The sequence below is a fragment of the Tyto alba genome, unplaced genomic scaffold, assembly GCF_018691265.1.
Source record: "Tyto alba isolate M040663 unplaced genomic scaffold, T.alba_DEE_v4.0 Super-Scaffold_33, whole genome shotgun sequence".
In the NCBI taxonomy this organism is placed as follows: Eukaryota; Metazoa; Chordata; class Aves; order Strigiformes; family Tytonidae; genus Tyto; species Tyto alba.
The window spans coordinates 14,063,532-14,080,430 of NW_024881308.1; positions in this window are offsets into that span (position 1 = coordinate 14,063,532).

The window sequence follows — 16,899 nt, forward strand, 5'->3', positions numbered from 1 at the left end:
GATACTGGCTGGAGACCCTGGCCAAGCTCTTTTCTTTCTGGGGAAGTCTGATAAGTTGTGTACACCTTTAAAGAACAGAGATCAAAAAAGCAAAGCGAGAAAATTGTGCAAACCCAGAAACATGCATGAAGCTAATGCCCAGGGGGTTTGCCGCCTTCTGATTACTCCAAAAGCTATTTTCACGTCGGAACTGTTACAGCTTCACAGAATTCCTCTTCAAACCCACCACCACAGCCGCTGTCTTGATAGCAGATGCTGATCCTGCTGGGAGGAGGCTGAAAGGGCTCTTTTAAACCACGGTAAATAATTTGCAGCCAGCAGAGCTGGGAGGAGAGAGCCCGCCAAGCGCTGCCGCAGGGGTGGCCCTGGGTGGCACCCACCAAAGAGTGGCCTCCAGCAAGGACCAGCCTCATCCTGTCCCTTCTTCACTGGGACAACATGCTGGCTCCGTGTTCAGACCCGGGGGGCTTTCTTTTCCCGGGGGGCAGGCGGGCTGTGCCGGGCGGGCAGGCCCGCAGCTGCCTGATGTGGTGTGTCCCCTCCTCAGGGATCCAAGTGTCCCCAAGCCACTCCACGAAAGAGAGGGCTCGGTCCCCGCCGCTGCCGCGTCCCGACAGACGATGTCACTGTGGGCTCGTGGGAGCTGCGGGTGGGAGAGCAGAGGATGCTGCGGGTGGGATAACGGCTGGAGGATGCGGTACGTCCGTGGGAGGCACTGAGGAACTTCGTGCGTGGCCTCGGCGCTGCTTTGAGGAAGATCGGATTTAGCCACACACCCGACTGAATTCCCAGCGGGGTGGGGAGCAGCCCGGCTGTGCAGCTCACAGCTGCAGCAGAGAAGACCTGAACTTTGTGCGTACCATCTCAGACGTGATGGAGAAAGGACTTTTCCCCGCCCCCCCTCCCATGATGTTTAATGAACCCGCAGACCACTTTCATTCTGTGACTGTTATCTGGTGTTATTTGTAACCTCTAGCTATTCAGACAATTGGTATTCATTGGAATGTTTACAAATTTCAAATTATTGGGTGCATGTTGCAGCGTTATCACTAGGAGCTGTTTGCTGTTTGTTAGCTGTCATTCATTATTCAGAGTTTTCACCAGCCAGATAGAAAGTGGAAACCGTGCTCTCTACCTAAGGTAATTTATAAAGTGATTTGCAAAATGTAATGTGGACTAATCTCAATTATTGTTTATCCAGAGTAATTTGCCAGAAGTGTTAGATAAATAGTAGATGACAGACCTTGGCAGATTATAGTTTTCCTGGTCCTGATGTTTCTCTCTTGCTTCAGCAGAAGGACAAATACATTTCTAACATATTTCAGGAAACATGCTATCTTGGTAATAAAACAAAGGAAATCTCCCAACCTAGAAGGGGTAGTTAAAGCAGATTACATACAGACATGCAAGCAGATGGTATGATAGCTAATGTTTTGACCTGGCTTATGCAGTACATATGCTACATGTAGATGTCCCATATGTTCATAAGTGCTTATATATGTTCATACAGGGTGTATTGATCACCCTGCAGTCAGGCCATGGGGTGCTCTTCTGGGCTGGGAGACCTCAGGAGCCTCAGACCATGAATACTGCTTAATCCTTGTGTAGAAACAGGGGCCAAAATGGGACTTTTTTGGAGGGTCAGAGCTATAGCTCAGCTGTAAGCCCTCCTGAACCTGGTTTCTGTTTATTCTACGGTTGTGACTGAGAAGCCTGGACTGGGGATGGTGGATGCAGAGGTCCTGGCCCAGAGCTGCCTCCTGACCCCGCTCTCGAGGGCTCCTGCCCTGCTGCAGGGATGTCCCAGCTGGCTGCAGAGAGGCGCAGGAAGAGCCACAGCTCACAGCCTGGGTGCTAAGGTAATTCAGTGTTTCCTGAACACACACTCATGGTTCAGCTACGCTATCAGACAAGCCCTACAAGCCCCCAGGAAGGGTGAAGATTGTGGGGCAGCCTTGCTGTCACTGTCTGCCAAGCAATTCCTCTCCGGGGGAGCTCCTGAGCAAGGGGGACAGGAGGTGTCCTCCCCTCACTGCTTCTTTCCCTACTTTATTTCTGAGAAGCATTTAGCTTAAACATGGATTCTGCAGACGTTCTATATCTTTAAAAAGAGGCGAGGGTAATGCGTGGCTTTTTAAGGCTGCTTTGTACTGGAAGAGAAGTCTGCACTTGAAAGTTGTTTCACATTCAAACAGAGAGTAAGAAGTGAATAACCCTCTTGTAAGATGGCTGTTCTGAGGATTTTCTCTATGATGTGAAGCCTTTGGGCTAATAGACAAATAGCTTCTGCAGCCTCCCACTGTTTAGGGAACTCGAGCTTTGGATGTAATTTAGCAGTTGGCCCTATCCTGGATTTTGGGCACTGCAAAGTCTGTGTATCACCACATCACAGGGCAGGGGCTGAGGACCAGCGAACGCTGCTGGCTTTGCTGAGCCTTGCTGGTGACCATCGCCGCTCTGCTTGGTGCTGGTTACTGGGGGGAAACGGGCCATTGCTCTGACTCATGGGGTGTTTTGTACATGCTGTGTGTGCACGTGGCTGAGTGCCACTTGCTTCTGTGTTGGCTGTTTATTATTTTAGTTTGGAGGTCCTAGAGGGACCAGTCTGGAGTTTCCTTTGCACAGATACATTTCCTCTGTTCAGCATTGCATTTACGTTTTCTCCTGTGACTGGCAGAATTGCTCATAGATTTACAAGCTAGACAGAGTAGATATGGAGATGTTCTGTCTTCTCCAAGAACTCAGATCTAAATAAGTGAAGTTTCTGTGCAGACTGATTATGCTGGCCACTGAAGACACAGTGTTGGGATCCGCTCTTCCCAGTGGGACACCTTCTTCTATAGGCCAGGTTTAATTCCCCTTCTTTATAAAATTCAGCATCCAGTAGTTTTATTAAATCTCCACCATTCCCATATTATAAAATTACTACAGTTTTATTAAACTGTAAAAACCACCCAGTTCAAGATGTTTTCACTATAACACTCAAGGGATTCCTTGGCATATGCTATAGTCCATGTCAAATCAGACCCTGTTATGCATGCGTCTGTTTTGTCTTGGACCATTGTCACTGCTTACCTCATGCATTTATTTGCAATTCATGAAAATCTCAAGATGACACACGCCAGAACACTGGATGTGGAGAACCACGATCCAAAACCTGTTTTCAACTTCTTAGGCATGCTGTAGAGACGCTGAGATTTTGTTAGATGCTTGTTCAGGTTCTTAGATTTTGTTAGATGCTCCTTAACTTTCTAATGAACAAAGAAATCCAGATGCAAGGAGTTGGACTGCTCCCCTCTCTGGGAGGCATGTTCTGAAATCACTTTCACACACATCCCAGTCCAAACCAACCGAGATGGTTGCAGCCAAATTCTACATGCAAATACCCCCAACTCCATGAGACAGCAGATGGCTGAAAAGGTTAAAAAATTTGCTGCCCCTCTACTCCAGGCACACCTATAATTCAGTGCTTGCACTGATGGGCTTGGTTCCATCTCAGGAATCACACAGCGCTTTGACATCAGTAGAAGTGCCTCCGTTGTGGGGCACAGATGTGTGGGCAAAGCATCCCACCCGTGGGTGAGCTCAGCTGCGCTGGGGCACACGTGTGTGCCCACCTGGGCGTTGCTCTCACTTGCTTCTTCATGAAGGGGAGAGATGGAAGCTCCTGTTTTTCCTCGAATAAATTAAATAAAACTGGTAAATTAGGTGCTAATGATGAGGGGGTTACTCGTAATCTGTAGGGACAGAAGTAACATCCCCTGGGTGTTGATCAGCCTCATCCCACCCTCCCACGGAGGAATTTGCACTTTGGTACAGGTTTAGATAAGCATCATTGCAATTACACAGTGAGGACAGCTGTGTCCTGAAACCAAGAGTTATGGAAATCAGAAGGCACATTAGCATCAGTAACATTTAATGGGGAAATGAGAGCTTTCTCAACACCTTCTCTTCGATGTATGTCTGTCTGCATTTTTTCCATGGAGGCAGATCTTTTACACCAAGGAGTTTGCTTGTCCCAGGGGCGGTGAGAGTGTGCAGGGCTGGAGGCAGGTCAAGCTCCAAACCTCCAGGAGAGATGCTGTTATTGCTATGCATGAATTTCAGTTTTTCCATTGCTTATTTCTGCCCCACGGAGCCAGATTGTCTGTGAAGCAAACTTTAAAGAAAGAGATGATTAAAAAACCTCTTTGTGTTCATGTCTTTACTGATGAGGGTTGAAAGTGCTCTGGCGTTCACACAAGTATCTGTCAGTGAAACCTGTTCCTTTGTTTTATTTCCTTTTCTTCTGCCTTTCATCACGGGAAATGTTTACTCAGTTTGGAAAATTCCCTTTTTTGAGATCCCCTCGCAAGTTACCAGCACACGTGGGTGTAGGTAAGAGCAGTGTGGCAGAGAAAACTGATCCCATAGTGGCTGTGGATGAAATCTCCAGAGGAGCCCTTGAGCTCCTGGTTTGCCAGACCATTGAACTACTGTACAAATGGGCAAGACAACCCTCGATATAAATTTTTTGCGTCTAGCATTGGAGAATAGGACACACAAAATTCCAGGGGAGCATTTCCCATTCTAGAGACGTCTTTCCGATGAAATGCTACTCTTTGATATATATTTCTCTTTTAAAAACATACCCAGCAACAACTTGTCTGTCAAACTTGGAGAGCTATTAGGACTGAAAAATAGCATGGCAATCCAAACCAGGACTGGACATCATGAAATCAGTTGTTGGCTGTGCTTCATCCTGCTGCTCAGCATGTCAAAACGGCTTCTGCTGGTGGCTAAAGGTCTTTTCCTTAAGGTACTGCAAGGGACTTAATTGAAAGAGTTTGATGTTGGATAAAGATGATGATGACAGGAATAGTCCTCAAAAATGCTAAGATGTAACCAGCTTTCAGAAAGGTAGGAAGAGCAGTAACATCTCTGCTCTCAAGGCAGCACATGCTGGGAGCAGTACTGCACAGCACCAAAGGCACCGAAGCCACCGTGTCTCTGACAAGGACCACAAACACTGGAGGAGAATTGCCCCCAGCCTGGGCATGGTATGTGTCCATCTGTATTCAGAAAAAGTCCAGCACCTCTTCACTTCTTCCTTTTCCTTTCTTCTTTCCTCTCCTTCCTTCTGTCTTTGTTCCCAGATGTAGTCGTAACCTGCAAACCCAAACTCACAAAGTGTCCAAACATGAATCCTTCAGCACAAAGGAGACTGTTCGTAGTTGGACCTGTCCCAAACTGCCATGGCTGGTTTTGGTTTCTCGGGAACTCCTTAAAATGACAAATCACCTTGTCGTCAGAGAAAGTCACATTCCTAGTCTTGTGCAAACCCACCACACTTTTGTGAGCATGAAAATGCTGAGTTTAGATACTCTGGGGGAGGAAAACACAGCAGAACAGGATGAATAATATGGTGAGTAATGAAGTAAGCGTCTGATCAGAATTAACACCTGGTTCTTGTCAAGGACAATTCAATATTGCATTTTTAAATTAAAATTCCAGAGCACAAGAGGAATAAAAACAAAAGTCATCCTGCACCTGTCAGCTTGGACCGAGTTGGCGGCTTCTGCTAAGACCAATAGATGTTTCACAGAGAGGCAGCAGGGTCTGAATAACAAGACATGATACCCATGTACAGCTGCTACCAACAACACTGGAAGCATTTTGCCGCATGGAGGAGTAAATGTTAAAGCTCTGTTGAAAAAGTATCAGTTAAATTTGGTACTCAGGCGATGGTTTAAAGAAGCAAAGCTGGGTTTCATTCCTAATACTCCTAATGGCGGCGAGTGGTGTAGGAATGGCGTGAGGACATTTGCGAAAGACTGAGCAATTTCTAATTGAAGCCTGTGCTGTTCTCAGGCAGATGGAAAAACGGAGCAGCTGTAGAGAAACGAGCTGGGCTTCTCTGGGCTTTGGTGCAAGCTGCAGCACAGAGTGCTCCTTAACATTTCATCAAACTTTATAAAACGTCATGACACTAAGCAATTAGAGGGGTAGAGTTTAAGCCCACTTATGGAGTCCATGGTTTTCTTCAGAGCTACCACCAGGTTCTCGTGGGAGAAGACCTACAAATGTCAGCTCCTTTGCTTCCTGCTGGCCCGAAGGGCCTGGAGGCGGGGAACCCATTGGTAACCTCATTCAATATTGAACAGATTTCCTGGGCTAATTAAGTATATTACTTTATATAGTAACTAACATATCTCTAATATGTATCAAAATTTAATTCAGTTTAATTCATTACCACTGCTCAACATGGGCCCAATTCTCTTCTCCCTTACAATGATGCAACACAATTAATTCATTGTGTGCGTCAGGGAGGACAGCGCAGCCCTCGTTCTGCCAGAACATCTCCAAGTAGATATGTAAAGACAACTTTGCTCTTGTCTCTGCACAACTTGACTGAACTGAGAGAGTTCCTTCAGTCATGCCAGTGTAGTTGAGAGAAGAAAGTGTCTCCAAACACTCCCAATCAGGTTCTCAGTGTCTTACAAGCTGGAGGGTCCTTCAGGCGTGATATTTGAGGGGCTTTTCTGTAAGTCAAAGCTTGGATTCACTCTCTGGTACTTATTCCTTAAGCATATGCTGTTGTAAAAGCAACACAGGATAGAAGGAAAGGTATTTCTCTGAAGAGGAGAAGGCAAACAAGATCTTTGTTGCTGAGATTAGGAAAATCAGCAGTCTAGCCAGCTTTAACATGTTTATTTGACCATTTGACTTCTGCAAAACCTCCAATAATGAAGCCTGATGTCTCCAGGCTGCTGGACAGTTTCTAGCCAAGAGAGACCGAAGCTTGTTGTTATTGTCTTCCTCTCCAGTGGCCTCTGTGAAATGATGCAGTGGCATCTGTCCAGGTCCTATGGACAACACTCTCACCAAGACACCCTCTTCAGAAGTCCCTCTCCCATGCAGACAGGGCAACCTCTGCTGTTCCAGGCTGGGCTGCACCCCTTTAGGGGAGGGGATGCTTCACCTGAGCCAGCTGCGAGAAACAGAAGAGGCTCCTGCTCGCACACAGCCCCTGACAACGTCCCGACACCGCGCTCGCGGAGCCTTGGGGTGGGGACATGGCTTCTCACCAGCAACATCCGTGCTGGATGGAGACCTCGTCTGAAGCGTGCGGGTTGTCCCCGAGAGGGGAGCACGGGACAGCTCTGCTCTGCTGCTCAGGAGGGCAGGGAGGAGATGCTGGGGAGGTACAAGCGGAGGTGCGGGCAGAACTGGCTTGGCTAGACCAAAGCTGCCTGTCCCAATAGTCCCTGTAGGGTTGTGGGCTGTGACTGGCACCTCTGTCAGATGGGCATCCTGGGCTGTCCCGCAGATCCGTCTCCTGAGAGATCCCACCGGTGAAGGTCAGGCAAAAGATACCGGAGATGCTGCTATTGTCACTGTTAGCAGGAATTTCAAGTGGCTGTGTCCCTAAAAGCACTTTCAAGGGCACTCTGTGAAAGGCTGTAAGGTCCAACAGCTTCACAGTCAAGCTATCAAGCTCATTTTCTCTGAAGGAAGGTACCCTTCCTGGGGAGAGGGGCACATGTTCCTCTGGCCTTCCAGCTCTCGTCAGCTCTGCCTGCGTTCCCTGTCCCACCTCCTGTGAGCCACCATGACCCTTTTTTTCCATGTTTGAAGAGGCTGGATTTTGCTCAGCATCCCAGTTAAAAGGCTGCTAGCAGAGGGATGCGGCTCCCCCCGCCCGCTGCCTTCCAAAGCCTGATCCCTGGTTGCCCACAGTGTCCAGATTTAGAGAGACCTTCATCTGTACAAGGATTTTCCTTGACTCCTGGCTCTCATAAAATCCCCTCTCAACCGCATCTTTGGCTGCTTGTGACAGTAAGACTGCCCTTAGATCTAACAAAGGCAGATGGAAAATGTATTTCATATTGAGCCTCGATGTGCCTAATGTATTCTCTTCTATTAGCTATTTCTCTAGGTCCTGATCTCTGATTCCTCATCTTTTCAGGCTTCCTTTTGATGTTCATTATAAGGCAGCAGAGACTAACAGAGAGTTTGTCAGGCATCCAGCTACAAAAGCATGGGAAAGAGGGATTAAAATGGACATGGTGACAGGAGGAAGACAAAGCATTTAGGAAGCATCAGCTCACTGCAGGTGAAGCTGCAGTGATGCTCAGGATGTTTTTGCCTGTGCTGCTATTTACCATCCTCCCTTTCCAAGCCCAAATCGATGTTCCTGGAGCTGCTTTAGCCTCTAGACAAACTAGTCATCTGGAGTCAGATTTGTGCAGAGAGAACTAGTACAGGGCAAAGGAACCAGAGCCCCGCTGGGTCTGGAGAGGAGCTGAAACCTCCAGCGGGTCTGTTTATTGGGCTGGTTTGCAGCAAACAGTGTTTTAGCAACAAAATCCATCTCACCACCCAGCCTGGTGTTTGCTGACGTTTCTGGCCCATTCCTCTGCGCAGAGAAAGAGTTTGCAGCTCCTGTAAGTAACAGGATTCTCATTTTCCTGACTGCATTTATGACACTCCTCCTCTTGTGAAACCACTCAGCTAAGCTGTCTTCAGGGGACTCCAAATGCTACATAGCTGCCACGGAATGTAACAGTCGCTGTGATCTTAGCAGGGCTCAGAACATCCTGGAACAAATAGCAGGAATAAAAAGGAAAACCAGAAGTCCTCCCCTCTGCAATAAGCAATCATGTCCTGCCAGTGCTGACCTCTACCTAACCAGCATTCAGCAGCACTGGAGGTGGGAAGTGGGGTGTCAGGAGAAGCTGAGGATAAGGAACAATGTTAGATATCTCGGGTGTGAATTAAGGGACTGAGTCACACAAGAGCTGTAGGAAAATAAATTGTGCAGGATCTGGGTCTTCCTTCTGGAGGGTGTTTGCCATCATTCCCCTGGTCGTTCTCTGCCTCAGCATGGCTGGTAATGCACAGGGTCACTGATCAGATCCTGCACCTCAGGGGATGATGGTAAATAGGCAATTTTCCTGTGTGGTACAGTGCAAGAGTGCATGCTATAGGAGCAAGAATTTGGGGGATGCTGGGGGCCAGGACTCCTTTTAGCCTGCACAATAAACCCTACCTGCTTATCCCAAAACAAGCAGCCACAGAAACTCCTCTTATCCTGTCACTTCCTACACCTCTCCACTGCACAGAGGCTGTGAAACACTACCTTTCAGCAGGGAAGGGGAAGCAAGAAATAATTCCTCACCTGCCTTTTCTTTTTCCTTTCTTTCACAGGGCCTATGAGACATTGGGAAGCTTGAAAACAGATGTCAAAGAGCCACAAAAATCTGTCATGCAATTTTTGCGGGTGGTATTAGCAGATGAAGACTGGCTTGGTGCTAGGTGGGTGGAGGATTCCTCAATAATTTGCCTGGAAAACAGAGGAGAGCAGCAAAAATAGGAACAAGATGCAGACCTGCATCTGGAGTGAGGGCACGGAGATTTTCTGTGGTTATAGAGCTCTCAAAAGGCCCCACAGCGTTTCTCTGGCCACCGTGCAGGGGTGGTTTTCCTATTTCCCAACCAGATGCTGAAGGAGAGAAAAAGCAACGATTCCCTGCGGGCAGAGGGCTGCTCCCTGGAGCTGGTGGTGGGACCAGCTGGAGAAGCACAGTCAGGGCAACTGGGAATGAAGGAGGGGATGAAACTGGTGCCAGTTGCCTTTAGTATTTCCCTGGTGGCTAAAAGCTTTGGCAGAAGGTGAGGAGCTAGGATATTTGCCTTCCCCACCTCTCTCCGGTCCTGCCATCCCGCTGCCATGTACTGACCAGAACCCTGGTACAATTTCTCTTTTAATTTCCCCTTGTCTTCCCCTGCTTTAACTCTACAAGTTGGGAGGTTTGCAAGAAAGGCTCTACCTGTCACTTCAGATGCTATTTCAGATGCTCTTTTCTTCCTGCTGTCTGTCAGCATTGTCTGATGGCACGACACGGTGTAATAAAAAAAAAGGAGGGATCACAGAACATGGCAATAAATTAATTGTATTTGATCAGGTACAAGGTGAATTGTTGAATTCAAACCACAGTCTGTCATTTTGCAAACAACCGTGTGTAGAGGCACTGAGGTCGGTTCTGAGCAGTTTTCTGAAATAGAGTTAATAATTCCAGTTGTTAATAATGCATCACATGCAGCTGATGCTGCTCCCAGCGCCCACAGTTAGGCTTTGTGGATCCCACTTGTTTGCAAGCAGGTTGGGGAGGAGTGGGGAGTGATTCCAAATAACATTTCATGTGACACTTGGAATTTGAGAATATTATGGCATTTTTCTAAAGCACTTTACTGGTTTCAAAGCACTCCTGTCAGAGCTTGCATGTATAAAAATGTGCTTATTTGTTCGTACGCATCGACGTCATACATGTGGTCTCCCCAACCCGTCACAGCTGGTTTTTGAGCATCAGCACACACTGGCAGGCTTTCACATCCAAATTAATTGTGCAAAGTGCTCAGTATTTTGAAAAACAGTTCCTAAATAGATACTTGGTATTGAGCAAGAAATGAAAGTGATTGGGAAAGCACGTTGGTTGTTATTTATAGCAGTTAGATTTCAAAAAGTTTTAGCACGTTACAGGCCCTCTTGAAAACAAGCAGGAAATATTCTGTAATATTCCTTTAACTCAATCATTTAATTGCAGTTTTGGTTTTTTGTTTTTTTTTTTTTTTTTTTTTTTAATGATGATACTAATTTTAGCAGCTCAGACCAGCTGAAGTCAACCTCCCCCTCCCTGCCCTGGCCATGCAGTCCTGCAGAAGCATGCCATGAAGAGATGATCAGGGCTGATGTAGCTTCTGAGGATTTGCTTCAAAGAGCTTTTCTATTGCTCTGCTCATCATCTTCACAGCTCCGGTCGCTGTGTCAGGCTCACAGCAAGCGTGGAGCCGTGGAAAAGCAGCGCGAGGACGAGGAGGAGAGAGGATTGTGTCTGTAATTGCTCGCCTGTAATTATCTGCCATTGTGCATTCTGTTAGCTCTTCCTGCTTATTAGCATAGAGCGGTGAAAATATTTAATTGCAACACTGCTCTGTCTATGGCATTATCTGCAAGCGGAGCAGATCAAATCAGCCTGCCTTGTGGGGACAAGGGAAGCGATTAGCTTCTCCAGGGCAGCGGGGTACAGCTGATGAAGATCAAGAGGCAGAATACAAATCACAGGGTGCTGCGCACCAGCCTGCAGTTACACAAGTGCCGCTTTGAGCAGGTTTTTCTCTCCTTTTCTTTCTGCTGATCACTTGGTGGAGGCAGAGTCCCACATCCCAGTGAAGATCCCAAAGCATTTTGCAACGTGAGGCTGATTTTCTAGAGCATCCACTTCAGCTTTCGCCCTCTCTGCAGGACACGGCTGCCGGTGGGGCCAGGGAGCTGCAGCACAGTGGTTGCTAGAAACCTGGGCTTGAGGTGGGGACACGCTTTGCTGTGCCTCATCACCGTGTCCCGTGAGCGGTCATTGCACACTGGCATAAAAATGCAATCCTGGGGTTACACAACCCCAGCGGCTGGGTGGACGGGAGAGGAACAGACCTCTCCTCCTGGGAGGCTGCATGAGGAGAAGTGGGGTTGAACACGCCAACACAAAGTTGTGTCTTGCAAGAAAGAGGCTCTGTACCAGTGAAATGCAGCTGGCCGCAGACTCTAATTTCATCGACGCGCATGTGAAACCGCCTGAATCTGAGCTGCTGCACGTGGGGCATCCAGAAGCGGAAGCCAAACTACCCGGACTTGACCCGCGGACTGGTTTCCAGTGCAGTGAGAGATGCTAAAGCTGCACCTTTTTCAGTCCCTGCTCCTTTCGCCTTGGCTGGAAGCTCAGCTCAGGCCCAGCTCAGCCGGGCACGGGCCGGCAGCAGCCCCTGACGTGCGGGCTGCCCACGTGCACAGGGCAGAGCAGAGTGTGGCTTCCAGCCTGCTGAGCCGGCTCCACGCTGCAGGCAGACACCTTGGTACCGGGGGACTTAGGGAGGGGCTTGGGGAGCACTTCTCCCCACACAGTTTGTGCCACGAAGTGAGGAACTGGGTTTCAAACCAACGCTCTCTGCTCCCGGCCACCCTCTTCCCCGCTGGCAAAGGAGTTTTTCCATGCCCTGGCTGGTCTGTACTCACCAGCCAATTCGATCAGCGAGGGTGCTACTACTGACACTATTACTCTGGCATATTAGTCCCAATGTCTAAGTCATCACGCAGCTCCGCAGCCACCCGATCTGCGCCGATTCCCACAGCCCCCGTGCTGCTGCCCTGAAACGCTGCCACCAGCGTTAGACATAACAGCAGAGTTAATTAAAGGGTGGCAGCCTGCCAGCATCCAAGAGGCAGAGCTGAGCTGGCTGCGCTGCTTTCAAAGGGGGTATTTAAAAAAAAAAAAAAAACACTGGGAAATAGCTGGGCAAGCCCTGCCACATGGGTCAAGCATCTGTTTTGCCTCAGGTCTATCCCCTGGGAAGAAGCATTGCGCAGGGGCTCGGGGCTGGTCCCCGATTCTGTGGCTGACCCCACTCCCAGGGTGCTCACAGGGACCCTTCCCACTGGGCTGCACGGCGTTGTGTTGAGTCCCATCTCCATCCCGTCCTGCTGGAGATGGTGATGGAGAAGTGGGATCCCCCCCATTTCTGTGGGCTGGGGTGGAGATCAGGAGAGCTTTGGGCTCTTCCCCTGTGTGCAACAAGGGGTTGCAGGCGGTGGGCCACAACCTTGTAGTCCAGATGTGCGTTGGCAGACAGCTGGACACACAGACCTGCTTCCCTGCCCAGCTTGCCTGCATCGACCCCAAGGTAGTCTTAATAATTCCTCACTTTTTGGAGCCTCAAGTTTATTCACTTCTGTGGCAAAATGAGATGAAGTGACATGTTTCCATGGCTATCAGGGATCTAAACATCTCCTCCCCAGAGGCCCCAGCGGGAGTGAAGGATGATGACTGCTTGACAGGTCCCAGCCCTGCTATGGAGTTGTCATGGCATCTGCCCCTCCGGGCCCTTCCCAAGGCCACGCACCATCTGAGAGCATCAGCGCAATCTTGATGCTGGAGGGTCCCCGCAGATGGATACTCGCTGCCCTTCCTCGGAGGGCAAAAGCATTTTTGCACCTGGAACCGAGCGCGAGCAGCTGCACAAAAGCAGGACAGGGATGAACCGACTGCGGGAGGAGCAAGGTAAAATCCTCGGGTACCACTTTGAAGCAGGCAGATCCCTGTGGCACATGTGCTTTGCAGGTCTAGGCAGATAACAGACAATACCCTGATTATGGGAATGCTTTTAGCATTGTGCACCAAATCGTGTGAACGCCTGGTTAAAGAATAGCTATTCCAACAAAAAAAGAAGACCAGAGAAAAAGAAATCAGCCTTTGGTTTCTGAGTCATCACTTACCTTCACACTCCGGATTTGGTCCACTGTGTGTCCGGAATAATTATTAAGCAAGTTCTGATGGAACAATTTTATTTACTCAGCCTCAAAAAGGAAGAAAAGAATCCTTAATAGTTGATTAGATCAAAAAAGCATGATTTATTTTTCAATAAGTGCTTTAGATGTAAGATCAATAGCTTGAGGTTGATTGATAGGAGCTGTTTGCAAAGACCTTAGATCTAATTGTACTCAAGCAATTGCACGGACTTTTTCTTTGACTAATACTAGACACCATCCTTCTTGTACAGATGGGGGAGGTACCAGAAAATAGCAATACTTTGCATTGGGGAGTTGCTCAGCAACTGCCCCTTATTATTTTTGAGTTGTCTGTGAGTAGAGCCTCCTTTCTCTTTGATCTTTGCGTAATTTTTGTTGCTGCTACTTCTCAAAAAAGACAACATTTTAAAAGAATTGCATCTCCATTTGCCACAATTTTTTTTTTTTTTTTTTTCCCCAAGCACAATCGAAGCCCGACATCAGGGAAAGCAGCACATTTCTTTGCAGATGGGAGGTAATTAAGGTCCATCTACTCTGCTAGAGCCCTTCATGGCATATTGGGGAACCTGGACTCCTACAGAGATTTAGCATCTGTTTCTGTACATGCTCCTTATATGATATTCAGAGGCAAAATAATTTGCTACTGAGGGGGCACACAGCTGGGTTTGGGCAGACGAGCTGGTACTAGCACTCCCATTTTGGTAGCATTTGATTAAGAAAGGGTGATGGGGTGATTTGTCTGGAGGAGAGAGTGCCAGGGCTGGGATTTCTCACCCTGCTGGAGCTTGGCATGGAAGGCATTACTCTATGGCCCTGATTTGGAAAGAGCATCACATCTTGCCAACCAGTTATTATCAGCCCTGCTGATAAATGCCTTTATGTGTTACAAAAAGTGACCCACCCCTGAGCTGCTCATCCTGAACCAGTGCTTCTGTGCTCTGGATGACACAGACCCCTCATGGGGTCCAGCAGAAAGGAGCTTCTGGTTATTGTGGTTTATCTGATCCTTTTATCTCTCTCATTTATTTTCTGCTGCTGCCACACACAAGTGGGTATCAAGAAGTTTGCACCGTGATTTGGTCTCTCCTGGGTACCACACACAGAAGAAGAGCAACAAGTAAAACACCAAGTCCCTGCAATATGAAAAAACCTTTTAAAATACTAGAGAAGAAAATAACCCATGAATTTAAATGGCATTTTCAAATATGAGTCAGGAGCATCTTTTCTGAAATCTCTAGACAGCATCATTGTGCAACTGCTGCCAGTTACACGGACTAAAACTGGAATGATTCGGTGAGGGTTAGCACAGCCCCTGCTCGAGGAGGACACACACAACTCCTGAGCCAGCTTACATCCCAGCTGGAGGGTGTCATCAAGGGAAACCAGCAATTTCATAATTTCCCCGTAGTCTCGGAGTAACCCCATTAGGCAATCAGCTACCCGGGCAGAGCTGCAGAGCCATGTGCGGGGGTTCCTTCTTGCACTCTTTCCCCAGTGGTGGGTGGCAGAAAGCAGCTGGTTTGTTTTGCTGATGTTTGACCAGGCACCACTGGAAAGTCTGAAAAACAAAACCCTGGAACTTTTAATACATATTAACACCCAAGGCAGCAGAAGGAAACAAATATCTACATCTAGTAAAAATTTCAGCTTGAAAGGTCTAAAAATAGACTTTTATTGCCTTGGGAATTCTAGCCTTGCCTTGTAATTTGTGGTGCTGCAGATTATTGCATTCATAATTTAAATGTTGGATGGGTATAAAATTATTCGCGTGGGAGTTATTCAATTTCTGGTAAGTACATTTACATTAAATAGCGGCTGCACATACAAAAGATAGGAAAAAGCCCTTCCACTTCTGTTTCCCTGAAGCGGTGAGAACATGTGCAGCCTCACAAGGCTCTGTTGTGAGCAGATAATCTTTTTCTCCTACTGAAAACCTGACAAAGTTCACCATGGCTGAAAGGGCACTTGTGTCTCCTCTCTGACAGTTGGCATAGGGCCGCTCTGGACTAATCCCTCTCTGGGCTAGAAAAACATCCAGCACTGATCTGAGCACTGCCAGGGATGGCTATTTGTCTAGTTTCCAACCATTGCATTTTATCACTTCAGTGCCTGTGAATCTGGAAAGCCCAATTTCACACCATCCCTCTCCTGGGAGTGTATCTATTCCCCTCTACAACTGGATAGAGGCTTGAGCTTGCTGGCCATCATCAGGTGGACCACATAGGGCACTACCCAAGTGAGGGGTGGGCAGCCACTCCTGTGCTCACACTTGGTAGGCTGAAATTTCTTCCCTGACTGTCCCCATCACTTTCCTGGCTTTCCAGTTGCCCCTGTGTGTTTGGTGTTGCCTGTGCTCACAGCAAAGCAGTGGTGGGATATCCACGGGGCCACAGTCTGGGGCTACGCACCTGAATTTATGAGTTTGCATTGAATAAATGGGAAGAGGAAGAGACTGGGAAAGCGATCCACCTCGCAGCAGGCCCTGGACGATTGGAAGGTTTGGCCAAGGCTGAGATGATGTCAAGTCACAACAAGCCTCATTCCAGCCTTTAATTTGAGGCAGGAGTTGGGGTTCCCTTTGAGGTCCATCCTTCCTGCCACCTGAAATCCTCCCAGATCTCTGCTCTGGGCTTCTGGAGTGGATGCTCTGTGTTTACAGGAACTGAGAGCTGGGGTTGTTCAGCCTGGAGAAAGGAAGGCTCTGAGGAGACCTTACTGCAGCCTTTCAATACTTAAAGGAGGCTTATAAGAAAGATGGAGCCAGACTTTTTAATAGGGCCTGTAGTGATTGGACAAGGAGTCATGTTTTTAAACTAAAAGAGGGTTGATTCAAACTAGATATAAGGAAGAAATTTTTTATGATGAGGGTGGTGAAACACTGGCACAGGTTGCCCAGAGAGGTGGTAGGTGCCCCATCCCTGGAAACATTTGAGGCTGGGTTAGATGGGGCTCTGAGCAACCTGATCGAGTTGAAGATGTCCCTGCTCATTGCAGGGGGGTTGCACTAGATGACCTTTAAAGGTCCCTTCCAACCCAAAGCATTCTATGATTCTTTAAATAATTAGAGGAAATTGGAGGCTCATCGACCATTGTTTCTTCCTCATCCCACTCCTTCCTGCCCCAGTATTCATTCCCTCTGCCTCCATGCTCCCAGAGAAGGGTCTGCATAAAGGCACTGCCAAAAAACAAGCGGCTGCACCTGGAGAGCCATCAGGGGAGGATGGTTCAGCTGGACCCAGCTTGAGCTGCATCATTGGCACACCCCAGCTCTGCACCTGAGGGGCTGCAGCAGCCTGCAAGAAGTCCTGGTCATCCTCCACCAGCACATTAGGGTTACTGGGGCACTTGCTTGCCAGACAGCCTGGGGGTTTCAGTGATTTTTTTTGTAATGCCGTTTTAATTCAGGCAGTGCAAGCCTCCTAATGAATCAGATCTTGGTCAATTAGAAGCTTCCTGTGAGCCTTGCCTTCTTGGACATTATTCACAGTAGTCTCAATGCCATGCTTGGAGCCAAAACTGTGCTCTGTCAGCCAGGGAGAAACCCTCCCTACGTGTAAATG